At 38.4% G+C, this 9,804-nt stretch overlaps 1 non-coding gene across 1 annotated transcript; it reads right to left on the minus strand.

Moving 5' to 3' along the window:
* Positions 1-8,611: 8,611 nt before the first annotated feature.
* Trnat-ugu lies at positions 8,612-8,686 on the minus strand. The gene has a single exon. It is a non-coding gene; the product is annotated as a tRNA-Thr (tRNA).
* Between the last annotated feature and the right edge of the window lie 1,118 nt (positions 8,687-9,804).

The raw sequence follows: 9,804 nt of genomic DNA on the forward strand, positions 1-9,804 counted from the left end.
CTACTTAGAGAATGAACCAGCTGTAGAATGCGATGGGTCATTCACGATTGCCACAGTGAAGGAGAGTTTTACCATGCCTTCCTCTCAGCATATTGGTCTCAAGCCACACAATACCGAGTAAAACATGGCATCATAATGATGAAACATTTCGAACAATCTGAATTTTCCAGTCTTGTGAAATATTTTGAAGACATGTTGCACAAGAATCAGTACCTGTCAAACCCATACAGCCCCTCAGAACTCATCCGCATTTGCTTAATCAAATTGCCTGGACATTTACGACATATTATTTTGGCAGGACGTTGCAAAGACGACATTGAAGCTTTTCAGGGACTCTTACAAGAATTAGAAATTGACACTGACAATCGCGGAACGCGAAAACAGGAACACAACAATTACAGGTCACATCCATCGCAATTCTGCGATGAAAGAAATAATAACTGGACGCGACAAGGCTATTCTCCCAACACATATCGTGACCAAAACAGACACCACCCATATGACAACCGTTGGCAGAGTAGTAATAATTACAGGGAAAGATCACCTCTCCGTGGTAATGACTATCACAGAGACAATCAGAGAGACAGACAATATGGGAACCAAAATAAATAATATCAGGGGAGACAGAATACCTTTAGACGCAACGGTCCAGCGCGCAGTTACGATTCAGGGAGAAATTCTCCATCACGTGACTGACAAGAAAGAAACTATGGAATCTACCGACATGACGACAGACGAAATAATCGTAACGACAGACCTGAATTGCATCAGAACTGGCGGGATTCAAACGGAGCAGGGCCCTTTCGACAAGGTGAATTTGTAGAAGTTAGGTCTCCAAATCCCAATAACGACGCGCGCCAACAAAGAGACAATACGCAATGACTCATACCGCTGGCAGCCACAAAACGTACGTATGAAACTGACGACGCAGCTGCCGTAGCTAGCAATTACGTAAAAATGGAAGGCATTAGGGACATCTTACTCCAGGAACACAACGTAAAACATAACAATATTGCATATCCTGTGATTCACATTACAGTAAATGACGTAAAATTTACTGCAGTACTTGACTCTGGCAGTCCCATTTCAGTAATCAGTGAAACAGCCTTTAGCAAATGCAACAAATCGAACGATTGGCCCTCACTTCCGCTACGTAAGATTAAATTACAAGGTGCAATCGTTGGAAAAACTGTAGATGTACGCCAACAAACCAACTTAGAATTCTTTTGTCAAAGCCACAGCTTCTCTATGAACTTTCTCATTGTTCCATTATTGTCGACGGAAATTATATTGGGAGTAGACTTTTTGAATGAATACAAAGCAATCTTAAGCTTTCACGATGCTGAAATAAGTTTAGAAAAAGAAGGTAAGTCAGTAGCTTTGAAATTTGAAGATTGGCTCTCAAACCATGACGAAGAAATTAATCGGCTTTACCTCCTGTTAGACAACAGTTCGGAATTTTCGACGGAACTTGACACTGACAATCACTCTGCAAGTACTGACAGGGATGATATCGACGGCGCATTTGATACTAATGAGTTAATTCAGAATAAAATTCAGACAATTGAGAATTGTAATGACACTGATAGGCAGGACCTTTTTGACATTTTACAAGCACATTCCACAGTTTTTACTCACAAAACAGGAACAATCAAGGGATTTCAATACCAATTTCGTGTTCGTGAGCATACTAAATTTTGTGTTAGACCATACGTAATTCCGGCGCATTATAGGGACCGTGTTAGAACAGAAATACAATCTATGCTTAATGAGGGCATTATTGAGCCTGCAGTAAGCTCATACAACAATCCATTACATGTTGTTGAGAAGAAAAATGGATCGATCAGGCTTGTCTTAGATTCGAGACAAATCAATACTATCATCATTAGAGAAACAGACAGGCCGCAGACGGTGGAAGAAATTCTTCAAAATTTTAATTGTGTAAAAGTGTTGTCTTCTATTGATCTCAGATCCAGCTTCTACAAGATCAAACTTCATCCAGAATGTAGAAAATACACAGCTTTTCTTTGTTTCGGCGTTTGTTATCAGTTTCGGAAACTTCCTTTTGGTTTGAACATTTCTTCGGCAGCATTCATTCGCGGGTTAAATTCCATATTACCTGAGTTCTTAAAACGTCACATCACCTTATATGTGGATGATATTCTAATAGCAGAAGCCTCATGGGAACAACATAATCGCATCCTCCACAGTTTGTTACAAATTTTTGCAGAATCTGGAATTACAGTTAACTTGGAAAAGTCTGAATTCGGTAGGTCAAAGGTGAGGTTTTTGGGACATATTATTTCTTCTGAAGGCATTCAGCCGGATCGTGAAAAGTTAGAAGCAATCAGAGCCATTCCAGTTCCATCCACAAAAAGACAAGTCCGCAGTTTTCTAGGTCTCGTAAATTTTTACCGTCGTTTTCTGAATATGCGAATTCTAGTTACACCAAAACTTTGTTCTCTCACTGGAAAAAATACTATTTGGAATTGAGACGAACAAGCACAGTTGGAATTCAATTCTTTGAAAGAATCCCTACTTAACACGCCAATACTAGCTCATCCAGATCTGTCACAAGATTTCTGCCTTAGCACGGATTCTTCTAAAGTCGGTCTTGGTGCCCACTTATTTCAAGAAGCCATAGAAAATCACACTACTGTTCAGAAAACCATTGCTTTTGCTGGCCGAGTGCTAACAAAATCTGAAAAAAATTATTCCGTTACTGAATTAGAAGCTTTAGCTATCGTTTGGGCATTTAACAAATTCCGTTTCCTTCTTTCTGGTAAGCATGTAAAAGTATACAGTGATCATCGTGCATTACAATTTCTTATATCTTCAAAATTAAATCATGACTTCACAATAGTCTACATTCCCGGCAAGGAGAACATTGTTGCAGATGCACTGTCACGCGCACCGGCTGGGCTTGAGAAAAGTAACACAGAAGGCAACCTCGAGAAAAATTTCAGTATTCTTTACATTCAGAAAGTCGCCTTTGAAAACTTCATCACCACATCTTTAAAGGAAATTGCTCATGAACAAGATAAAGATCCGATTTGGAAAGACATCAAAAGTAAATGGCATGAAAAACCGCACACTCAGATTCGGCATTATTATCTGGTTAGAAACAACATACTCTTCAAACGCTGCACTGTTGATGACAAGCTATGGGTACTTTGCATTCCAGACGATTTTGTTAATAAGCTCATTTGGTACATTCATTTCAGCTACGCACATTTTGGTCCACAAAAATGTTATCATATTCTTCGAACGACTTGTTATTTTAACAATATGGAAAAGAGAATTCGAAGAGTCTTGTCCATTTGTAAACTTTGTGAAAAGGTGAAACCATCTACTATCTCACATCGTGCTCCGTTGTTTCCTATTATTCCTTCTAAATTAAAAGAATTTGCTGCTGTTGATCTCTTGGGACCGCTTGTCAGAACATCTAATGGATTTTCGTACGTTCTAGTCGCTGTTGATTTTACTTCAAAATTTGTTTCTTTCACACCGTTACGTAAAGCCACTGGACGGTCTGTATCCAACGCCTTTGTTAAAAATTTCTTACGTGAAGTTGGACACGTTAGTAAAGTCATTTCAGATCTGCTGTTTGGTCACACATGCTTCGGAATCATAAAATCAAACCTGTTTTTATTTCATTGTACTCAACACTTTGTAACCCGTCTGAACGGATTATGAAAGAAATCAATAAGCTTTGCAGACTTTAGTGTCACAGAAAGCATCAGCATTGGGACAGATATTTACACTTATTTCAAAATGTGCTGAATGAAATGCCTCATGACTCCACTGCTTTACCACCTACTCTTGTACTGAAGAATGAAGAACCACCAGACAGAATCAGAGAGCTTGTACCTTTCCCGAATACACGTAAACTTCGACACAAGGACATAATTGATTTGGCTATTACAAATATAAAATCTGCAGCAGACAAAAGGAGGTAAAGCAAATGCAAAGAAATTATACATTGATCAGAGAGTTCTCATTAAAGCTCATTCATTGTCACATAAGAAGAAACACTTGAGTCACAAATTCTTTCTAGTTTACAATGGATCTTACAGATTCCGACGTATACCACATGATAATTGCGTTGAAGTTGAAACTCTGCGTACTAGGAAGAGTAAAGGATTGCACCACATTTCACATGTAAAACCGTTTATTGAAAGATAATCTGCTTTTTAACTTAGTCTTCGCCATAAAATTTTTCACATCACACTTCTAGTATGCTTTGTCAGACTTAAGAAACTGTTAACATGCAACAATGTTTGGAGTTAAATGTCCAGTCAAGAACCAAGAGAACATATTTAAACAGAAATTACGAATGCATTGTTATGGTGAACAGACGACAAAGTGTTATTGTATTTGTACATTCCTGCCTGTTAGCTGCACGATTACATAACGAATATCAGGCTTACATACTTAGAACATATACTGGTACTGCTAATGAGATTTTAATGCAACATTTTGGTTTACTTGAAAATACATTCCGGATTTAAAGTACTTTCTGAGAGATACCAGATGACACAGTGGTTAGTTTATGTGACAGCTACACGATTTTATCACGACGCTACCAATGAGTGACAATTTACAATGTTGCTTTTGCGGTGTTTCTGTTTTATGTCTGCACAGTTTTCTGTATTATTCTGGAAAGTAAAAGATGTTTTAGTAGTAACTTTTGTGGTATAACTACAAGGAGACAGCCTTTTCCGTAGCACAACAATACATTACAGCACAGTACTTTCTTCATCACAACAATAAGCGTAATAACTAAGATATCTATATGCGAAGCATTTCACTTTTGTTTATCATGAGGTAAGTACATTGACTTCTGCAGAAATTAGCTTTCGGAGGACAATAACTACGAGACTTCCACAGAGATTATCTTACAACATGACGCACAGTTTAGCGCTACAGTACACATATTTGAGTGATTAATTTTGTACTTAAAACATTTATTTTTAAAGATATTTGAAGCACAATGATACAAAGGTTTTCCGTGATACATTTCATTCCATTGCTGTAATCTGTAACGCCTGAGGATATAATTACATTAATCCTTAAGGGGGTACACGCTTACGTTGTGTACCATGTGTTTGGCAAGCACAAGGAGCCCTAGCTAATATGGTATTTGCTTATACAACTTTACACATCAGTACCATATTTCTCTAACACACAAATTACACAGCTATCTGATCATTTAACGGAGAGATAAACATTTTTTTTACTACATCAGTGGCACATGTTCACGCAATTACACCGTTGGATAACTTCACACTTATGAAATTGTATTTTGTCTGTACTTTGTGAACCTTTCATATTTTTTCAGAACCATTGTGATACTATGAGAGCTTTGAATGACGTATTTGGTATGGGATCATGATTTTTAAAGTACATTTGAGGTAGATGACACTTTTGAAATGAGCAGCGAATTTTTTTTTTAGGTTTTGAAATTATTGGAGGAAGCTACGATGATTTTGAGATTTGGCTGAGGTTTTATGATGTTATGATGACGACGTGTATTACGCTGTTGCGGTATGTTTATGATCAATAAGCTGATGCTATATGAGTTATTTGAGTATGCTATGTATCTGTTATGATGAAATATTGAAGAAGTGTTGACGAATAAGGTAAGGAATAATGAGTAGTGGTTAGGGACTCTGGTTTGTGAAAAAGTTTGTTGGAAACCAAGAATCGTACTTCAAGAGTTATGAAATGTATGTAAATGCTTGAATGTATTACAATGCCGATGAAAATTTTTTGGACTCTGTTATATCAATAGGTTTTTGTTTCTACAGATTTGTAACGCAAATTCTTGACCTGTGAAATATTTTTATATGAGACTGTCACTGTAGCGGAAACTGCTGACGTAAATATGTCGGTAAGAAAGTTAAGTGTTCACCTTCACGTAATGCGTTGTGGGCACCCAGCTGCGCGACAGACACCTGGAAAAAAGCCATTAGTATGTGCCTTTCAGAGGCACAGGTGGAGAAGAAAAAAAAAAAAAAAAAGAGGCCATTATCCTCGCTATCGACATTCCTTTGTAGAAAACATCATAAATACGACACCCTCAAACTTGAAAACATGATTACACTGTAGAGTTCTTAATTTATGACATTTACTGAAATGAAATTATGAGAAACATTTCATGTCTATTGTCTTGCTAGTTGAAAGATTGTTTACTGCATTATGAAATGCCATATGGCTAGTGAACGACGTTTCACGCCTTGCTTTGCCTATTTTGTTTAATATCTAGTTCCTAGCTGCACTGCAGCATTGGTTAAAATAAAATTTTATAGATGTACTAATATAAATATTTTATGCCTACAGATCCAGTAAAAAATAACTTTATGATGGATGTACTCCAAAAAAAATGAGGGAGAACAAAAAGACATTTCCACTTCACAGGAATTGCATACACAATTTTTGTCAGTGACTTGGTAACTTGTCTGCTAGAGCAAGTTACAGTGATGCATCACTCTAGTGTTAAGATGTGAGCTGGCCGCGGTGGTCTCGCAGTTAAGGTGCTCAGTCCGGAATCGCGCGACTGCTACAGTCGCAGGTTCGAATCCTGCCTTGGGCATGGATGTGTGTGATGTCCTTAGGTTAGTTAGGTTTAAGTAGGTCTAAGTTATAGGGGACTGATGACCACAGAAGTTAAGTCCCATAGTGCTCAGAGCCATTTGAACCATTTTTTTTTGTTAAGATGTGATATAGGTATTAAACATGGCCATTTTTACCGTAATATTTTTTCTGCTTGAGCTTTCTCATGTTTAGATATAAGTTATTGCATTTTCTGCAGCTGTTTGCCAGGCATAGTGCTACTAAATGTCACTTTGTATTACTGTGTTAAGCTAGTTTTACTACTGATTTATTTTTCTTGTTGCTGCACATTGGGTCATATTAGTTGTAATGTTGCATTGCTTGGTAATTTAGATTTACTGTAGCTTGCTTTGCAATTTTCCATTTTATTTTGTCATTGCTGTCTGTGTTAATTGTTTTGTGCTGCTGCATTGCCTCGTCCCTTAGTTTAGCATCTGAGCTCAGTAGATTTAAGTTAGCTTAAGAGGGGGTAGCCTATAAGAGAATGAGTTGCGATGAATTTGAAGAAATGCACTGAGAGGCTATACGAGAAAAGTACAGAAAGCAGGTATAGATAGGACTTTTTGGAAATAATGAAGAACGAAGGGAGATCACCAAGAAGTAAAGAAAGTTTTGTTTGCAAAATACTGCAGTTAAACAAACCCTGTCCTTTCCTTGTGTTATCCCACTATGTGTTTGTGTACCCTTGTGTATTTATGTTCTTCCTGTCTTTATATGTTTATCTGATAAGACTTATGTTGTAGAATTTTTCTAATACTCAGCTATATGAACGATGATGAGGAATACTGTTATCCTCAAATATAATTTGCATTAATAATATGTTATTTACTTTGTAAAGATGTTAGACATTATTAATTCTGTTCTGTGTTAATGCTCATGTGTGAATTTGATGTTTCAATAATTATTCTGATCTTTTATGTATTTACTTATGTCATAATTCCTGTAACACTGATGTATATGTTTATTTCTATTCTTTTGTAAAGCCCCTATTACTACAAATGTTATCTGTATTATTATGTTTTTAATGATGTATTTTGTACCTTTGTTATTGTATTCTTATGTTATAAAATTGTAATTGATACCAGTTCATCATATTATTAACTTGTAAGTTACATTTCACTGCACACGTTTCTGTTGGTCATAGGATATGGACAATATGTGAGAAGTAGGGACTGTTAGTGTTTGCACGTGTGTTAATAATTCAGCAAGGGACTGGATAACAGCATTGCTGGTTCTAAGGACAATTCCAAAAACTTTGTGAGTGCACAAGTGGTGGTTATGGACTTGCTATATTATCCACAAGACTCTCCAATGGTGATTGTGCACCTGCACAGTCACAACAGATGGCTGCTGGCCATCTCTACAAGGACTACACCACTGCATCTTTGATGACCCACCAATACCATTATTTCTACAAGGACTACAGTGGGTCTACACCTTTGCTGACTCACCAGTACCATTATTTCTACAAGGACTGCAGTGAGTCTGCACCTCTGGTGGCCCACCAATACCGTAATCTCTACCAGGACTACAGTGGGTCTGCTCTGTGATGACCTACCTACCAATACTCTTCAAAATTTCGACTGACTCTGCTGTGGGTTTGCTCTGTTGTGGACCAATACCTGTCTGCATGTCAAGAGTCAGCATTGTCTTTCCGTTGGAAGAACAACACTACTTCTTCAAGATTGCATGAAAATCCACTACTTCCGTGTGCATTTTCTTTTACTGCTCAGACGTCGGAAAAAAAACACTGCAATTTTACTGTGATGGATGATCAGGACTGTCTTTATGGACAGTGAGAAAATTTTAGCTTTTGACCAACATTGTATCAATAAGTGTGTGCATTTGATTTATATACGACGGTAGTATCTGTTCCTGAAAGAACAGTTACCGTGGATGACCATGCAGCTTTGCTAGAAATGAAATGATAATTAAATGGACACCCTAGCTGCAAACAGGCGTTGATGTACTTCATTGGGGACATGTTGAAAATGTGTGCCCCGACCGGGACTCGAACCCGAGATCTCCTGCTTACATGGCAGACGCTCTATCCATCTGAGCCACCGCGGGCACAGAGGATAGTGCGACTGCAGGGACTTATCCCTTGCACGCTCCCCGTGAGATCCACATTCCCAACATGTCCACACCACTACATTCGTAGTGCGCCTAATAGATGTTTGCCCATCATACTCATTACTCGTGGCAGATTAATCTACCAAGTCCCTACCTTTTATTTAGCTGGCAGTAGTGGCGCTCGCTGTATTGCAGTAGTTCGAGTAACGAAGATTTTTGGTGAAATAAGTGATTTGTGAAAGGTATAGGTTAATGTTAGTCAGGGCCATTCTTTTGTAAGGATTTTTGAAAGTCAGATTGCGTTGCGCTAAAAACATTGTGTGTTAGTTTAAGCAAAGTCATCTATAATTGTTCTAAGGGGACATTTCAGGCCCAACACTTTAAACTCAACAACGTTAAAACCTTTAAAATGCCAAAGGTCTTATGTGAAACAGTTCCATAAATTAGGCTGAAGGCCTAAGGAATTTTACGCCTTAAGGGCAAAACAACCTCAATTTTTAAAAAAAGTCGGCTGTAAGCCATACAAGTACAAACACCAGGAACAAATAAGATAAAAGGCAGTACACCCAAGGGCACTCAGATGTTCGAGGGTCGGCCTGGAATTCAAACACTAACGCTCGCTTAGGTGAGACAGGCAGTCGGGCCAATCATTCACGATCCGATGACAACTCAAACGACCGACAGTCAACGGACCCACCGACAGGACAATTTCCACCCCACCCGACTAAGGCACAACAGGGAGTTCAACGGAACAATGTAGAAGATATTGACGCCCACAACATGGAGCTGTCAAACTACACACCGAGCTGGACAGCAACAACACAATGAGGAAACTACACTGCCTGAAATTTACGTCAACAGCCGGGGCAGGTAACCGGAACGTTAACGGCCACAAGGCAGAAGATTCTGCTGGTGCACTTCAATTCAAATAACCAAATACGATGGAACTCCACCGGAGGGTGCCTAGAATTTTCCAACGTGAAAACCACGTTGTTGCTCGCGGAAATGTCCCAACAGACGACAACGAACTCCAACTATACAATGTGAACAGTCTTGATTTGCTGGTAGATTAAATCAAAACTCAACTTTCGTGTCCAGGGTCGGTGAGCCACGGAC

Source organism: Schistocerca piceifrons, chromosome 7, assembly GCF_021461385.2.
Source record: "Schistocerca piceifrons isolate TAMUIC-IGC-003096 chromosome 7, iqSchPice1.1, whole genome shotgun sequence".
Taxonomy (NCBI): Eukaryota; Metazoa; Arthropoda; class Insecta; order Orthoptera; family Acrididae; genus Schistocerca; species Schistocerca piceifrons.